This window comes from Tiliqua scincoides, chromosome 3 (assembly GCF_035046505.1).
Source record: "Tiliqua scincoides isolate rTilSci1 chromosome 3, rTilSci1.hap2, whole genome shotgun sequence".
In the NCBI taxonomy this organism is placed as follows: Eukaryota; Metazoa; Chordata; class Lepidosauria; order Squamata; family Scincidae; genus Tiliqua; species Tiliqua scincoides.
This window is the reverse complement of record NC_089823.1, coordinates 60926133-60932132: the sequence shown is the minus strand read 5'-3', so window position 1 is coordinate 60932132 and position 6000 is coordinate 60926133.

Here is a 6000-nt window from a genome sequence, read left to right as displayed (position 1 = left end):
TTTGTTCCACAGGGTCTCTTTCCTGTAGCATACAAGCTGGATGCCTGCACATCACTTTCCAGTTCAGCAAGAATGAAGCAAGCAAGTCACTTTGTTTAAGGAGGAGACACCAGTGCTTCCAGCCCTACGAAACAAAATCTAAGGTAAGGGGTGCAGTGCGGTGGTGGTGCAAGGGCTGCTGTTTGAATAAGGTTCATGACTGGAACAGAATCCCCATGCATACAGGGGCCTGCCTGTATATTAATTCACTTGTGTATGTGTTTTGTTAGATTTATATGTTTCTTTTTTTAAAATGAAGGGATGTTTGTCTTCCATTACAGTTAAATTTTCTTATTGTGAACCTTTAGTTTTCCTGATATTGCATAACTGACAAGTGAGGAATTTGAATTGTTCCCATAAGAATAAGAGAACTCTTATTCTGGAACTACACAAGACAATGGGCTTTACTTTTAAAATGGCTGTGGTGAAATATTTCAGAATGACTCTGTAACAAGAATTTGATTTTCACTGTAGTATTGGCCTAAAATATGGTGACCCCATTTTCTTTACTGCTTTACCCAGAACATCTGGAATGGCATAAATTCCAGACCTTTTCAAATTTTTTTTTCTCCCCTTAAGAGTTGGTTTGTACATCTGAAATTTGCATTGTGTCTCTTTTCATTATTTCCTCCCATGCCAACAAATGAGTTTTTCATTTATTTGACCAGATGTTACATATAATCTATCATTTAGTTGGTATTCAAAATGTCCCAAGAAGAACACCAGGATATTTTGGATCCCCATGGGAGATGCTTAGAGAAGAAAATCCCCTCCCCCCCCAAATGTTTGCCATATTAGAATAAATAGACCCAATATTATAACGAAGAGGAGATACATATTAATTGTTCCCCACTTAAGATATCTTTAAGGCAGAGATATATTTCATGCCATCTTAGCTCAATTTCTTTAATTAAGGGCCCAATCCTTTTAGCTTTCCAGCACTGATGCAGCAGTGCCAACTAGGCATGTGCTGCATCCTGCAGTGGGAGGGCAGTCACAGAGAACTCCCCAAGGTAAGGGAACATTTGTTCTCTTACCTCGAGGCTGTATCGCAGCTGCATCAGTGCTGGAATGTTAGATGGATTGGACCTTAAATTGAATTAAAAGTGAAGACAACCCTCGGGCTCACCAAGAACTAGGTTTGGTTCTTGCAAACATTTCATAATAGATTTTCACATCTAGATTTAAAACCTGCTCTTGTTCTAGGCTGTACTTGATCTGGAAATAAGGGGGCAGGATTGAATTTCCTAGTGACTCTCTGTCATAGCTGGTAATGGGAACTCCAGTTTCTAGGGGAAAATACAGTATGATGCATGTGAGTTGCACCATCTCACATGCATCAGCATTACAAGCTGGAACATCTTGGCCCTTGAGTCCCCCAATCCCTTAAGCTTCTGGTTGAGCACATCATCTTTGGTGACATGCCAACCAGCAGGCACAAGGAAAGGCATCCTGCTTAGTTGTCCTCAGATTTCTGTACTCCTTTTCCCTCTCCTCTATCACCTGGCACTCTCTCTTTCTCTCACTTGCAAATCACAGTGATTTCTATTGCCTCCACTTAATTCTAGTGCTTCCTTCCCAGTCCCGAATATTGTAAACAATTCCTCAAAATATAGCATCTTCATTTCCTTCTGACTCCCTTCTCTTTTTGCCAATACATGTTGCGAGTGCACCTCAAGCCAACTGTCAAATATTTCTTTATGAGAATCATAGTCACTTATGTGCCCAAAACTTGTGCCTCTGAAGGCACAATCCTAACCCCTTATGTCAGTGCTTTCCAGGCAAGCACTGGAAATATAAGCAAGCAACATAAAGGCAATGCAGCTCTGAGGTAAGGGAACAAACATTCCCTGACTTTGAGTGAGTGACACCCTGACTGTGAATGACACCCAACTGCAGGATGCAGCACACGTCCCATTGGCACCGCTATGCCAGTGCTGGAAAGACTGACATAAGGGGTTAGGACTGTGCCCTAAGGGGGTAACACTTGGTAACACTTTTCCCACTATATCCTTTTTTAGTTGGGTGTGACTGGAACTGTTTAAGAAGAACACAAGAAAAAAGTGGTATATCACATTAGCACAAAACTTTTGACACCACTGCACTTAAAGTATGTCTTTTGGGGAATGAATGTAAATTGGTTCTAAATGAAGCCTTCTGAGTAGACATGCATAGGCATAAAATGGAATAAGTGGAATATCACAAATTAGGAAACCAAGAGTACCAAGCCTATGCATGTCTAGTTGGAAGTAAGTCCCATAGTGTCCAATGGGGCTTACTCCCAGGAATGTGTGGACAGGATTGCAACCTAAGACAGTATTCAAATATATTTATAAATGAACACAGTTCCATTGCATGACTCTTCAATTTTCAAGGACAATTTTTCTGTATGATAAAGAGTGTGTGTGTGTATTTGTGTATGTGTGTGGCCAGCCGAGCCATGTGTTTGGTCACAACAGCTGCTCCTTGTGAGAAGAAAAGCAGATCTCCATTTCAAACATATGAAAATGGAGCTTCCTTATGTCTCCTCATAAAGAAATTATGAGTAAAACATGCTTGATTATTAAAATGCACCAAACAAAGAGAGGAGGGGATCATGTGAGGAGGGGATGCTGTAGTATCTGAACTAAGGAACCTCCGGGCGATGAAATCTATTCTTTGCATAAAGCTTTACCAGGTCACTTACCATTATAGAGAAAACAAGCACAGGATTACAGGAAACCATGAAGCCATGAAAGAGATTAATTGGCCTAGTCATCTTTATTCCTTTGGATGCTCAAATATTTAACAGTTGCTTACAGCTTTGCATGACTACATGGACTATAAATGTCAATTACTGTTTCAGAGATCATGCTGTGAGCCAAATCCTGATGAAACAGTCCCAAAGTATTCAGATGTGGTGAGTCAGCAAAAATAACCTCCTTTCCAGGTCAAATCTACATTCTAACAAGTGGAGTCTGCTTTTGCCACTGCCTGGGTACCCATATTTTTTCCCCTAGGGATGGAAAAACAGTAGGAAGGGGCAGATGATTTTGTGCATAATAATAACCAGAGGGCAAGGTTTAGCTCTTCTCTCCCCAGTTCTTCTGCTTGAACTCACAACCTTTAGAGCAGTGTTTCTCAAACTGTGGGTCACGAGCCAATTTCAGGTGGGTCCCCATTCATTTCAATGTCTTATTTTTAATATATTAGACTTGATGCTCCCATGGTATGTGACTGCATTTGGGGAAATGTTACAGACCAGTACTTTAACAAGCTACTATGCATATTCTTTTAACAATGATAGTAAATGGGACCTACCCCTGGGTAAGTGTGGATAGGATTGCAGCCTAGAATTGCTAAAAATTTTCCTCTTTGATGACGTCACTTATTATTATTATTATTATTATTATACTTTATTTTTACCCCATCTTTCTCCCCGAAGGGACTCAAGGCGGCTTACAAAACAAGGTTAAAACAAGTTAAAAACATAATTTAAAAGCAGATAAACATATCATAAAAACAGTAGTCAGATAAAAACTAATCAGGTAAGAGCATAGGGCAGCAAATTAGAAAAGGATCAGGCCTGTGAGCAGATGTTAAAAAATGTTAAGAGATGTTAAAAAGGCCAGGAACTCAGAAGGCTTGTCTAAACAGAAGGGTCTTCAGGCCTCACCGGAAAGTTACAAGAGAGGGAGCCGTTCTTAAGTCAAGGGGAATTCCATAGCGTTGGTGCCACTACTAAGAAGGCCCTATTTCTTGCCGCCACCCCACTTACCTCCCTAGGTGGCGTCACTTGTAAAAAGGCCTTCTCTGATGACCTAAGAGGACGAGCCGGATTGTATGGGAGTAGGCGATCTCTAAGATACCCTGGCCCAGAGCAGTACAGGGCTTTAAAGTCAAAACCAGCACCTTGAATTGGGCCCGGAAACGAATGGGCAGCCAGTGCAGCTGCTGGAGAAGCGGACTGACAGAGTCAAACCGCCTACCTCCAGTAACCATGCGGGCCGCCGCATTCTACACTAGTTGCAGTTTCCGAGCCATCTTCAAGGGCAGCCCCACGTAGAGCGTGTTACAGTAATCTAGCCTCAATGTCACCGTGGCATGGATCACCGTGGCCAGGTCTGCACGATCCAAGTACGGACGCAGCTGGCGCACCAGCCAAAGCTGAGCAAAGGCCCCCCTGGCCACAGCCGCCACCGGGGAATCCAGGAGCAGCTGCGAGTCCAGGTGGACCCCCAAGCTGCAGACCTGCTCCTTCAGTGGGAGTGCAACCCTTGATTCAGTGCAAGCCGATACTCCAGTACCTGCATCGAGGGTTTCCGAACCAGGAGAGCCTTCGTCTTATCCGGATTTAATTTCAGCTTGTTAGCCCCCATTCAGATCCTCACTGCCTCCAGAAAGCACTCCAGGACCTCAACCGCCACCCTGGAGTCTGGAGGAAAGGAGAGATAGAGCTGGGTGTCGTCAGCATATTGATGGCACCCCACTCCAAACCCCCAGCTGACCTCTCCCAGCGGTTTCATGTAGATGTTAAATAGCATGGGGGACAGAATTGAACCTTGTGGCACCCTGCACCTCAAGGGCCAGGGTGTCGAACAGGCATCCCCCAGTACCACCATCTGGGACCAATCCTCCAAGTAGGAGCGGAACCACCACAAAACTGTGCCTCCAACTCCCAGCTCAGCCAATCGGCCCAGAAGGATACCATGGTAGATGGTATCAAAAGCCGCTGAGAGGTCTAGCAGGACCAACAGGGACGCACTCCCCCTGTCCAGTCCCCGGCGTAGGTTATCCACCAAGGCAACCAAGGTGGTTTCCGTCCCAAAGCCTGGCCTGAAACCAGATTGAAAAGGATCCAGATAATCCGCTTCATCCAAGACCGTCTGGAGTTGAGACACCACCACCCGCTCAATTACCTTGCCCAGAAACGGGATGTTGGAGACTGGCTGGTAGTTGTCTAATACAGTGGAATCCAGGGAGGGCCTCTTCAGGAGGGGGTGAACCACCACCTGTTTCAAAGCATGTGGTAACATCCCCTCCATCAAGGAAGAGTTGACCACCCTCCCCGTCCACTCAGCCAGTCCACCCTGGGCAGCTCTTATCAGCCAAGCTGGGCAAGGGTCAAGCAGGCAGGCAGATGGCCTCACACTCCAAAAGAGTCTGTCCACATCCTCAGGCTGTACAAGCTGAAAAGAATCCCACAACACCGGACAAGCAGTTGCCACGGGGACATCGTCAGACATTGTCAATGTGGCATCCAAGTTCTGGTCATGACATCACTTCTGGTCATTACATCACTTCTGGTGGGTCCCAACAGATTCTCATTCTAAAATGTGGGTCCTGGTGCTCAATGTGTGAGAACCACTACTTTAGAGGTTGGTTTTGTTTTTTAAAACAGCAGGAAAAATGTATTTGCAGCTGTATGTCACATCTGTATGGGCCTTAGTATAAGGCAGCTGCATAGTCTTTTTGTAAAATAATTACTCTTGCTATGACAAGACATTAGGCTAATGGTAGATGCTATCACCAAAGAAAGATGAAACTTTGGCAACTGAAGTAGCGCATGTGCACATACACAGGATGATCTGCCATTACTCTATAGCCATTGGTATTTGCTATGCTTTGCTCCATGGGTCAACTAGGCGTGCCATAAAGAAACATTTTCTCTTCCTAGTGATGTTAAAATGGCTTCAAATGGATTTCAGCAGACAATGCCTTAATTCTAATATTATGTAGAAGCACAAACCACTGATCTCTATTTTGGAAAGTTCTAAATAAGCCTGCACAGTGAGAACTCATGGTTTTTAATTCAATGAAGGCAATTCTACAGGCAGTCATGCACGCCTGAGACCCAATGGACTCCATCAGACCTCAGAATGCAACACTATGATGAGCAGAATTGTAATTTCTTCCCCTTTCCCTGTTTTCCTAATTGAATAGAGGTCTTTGGGATGTACAGTACTTTCTTTTCTATTATTA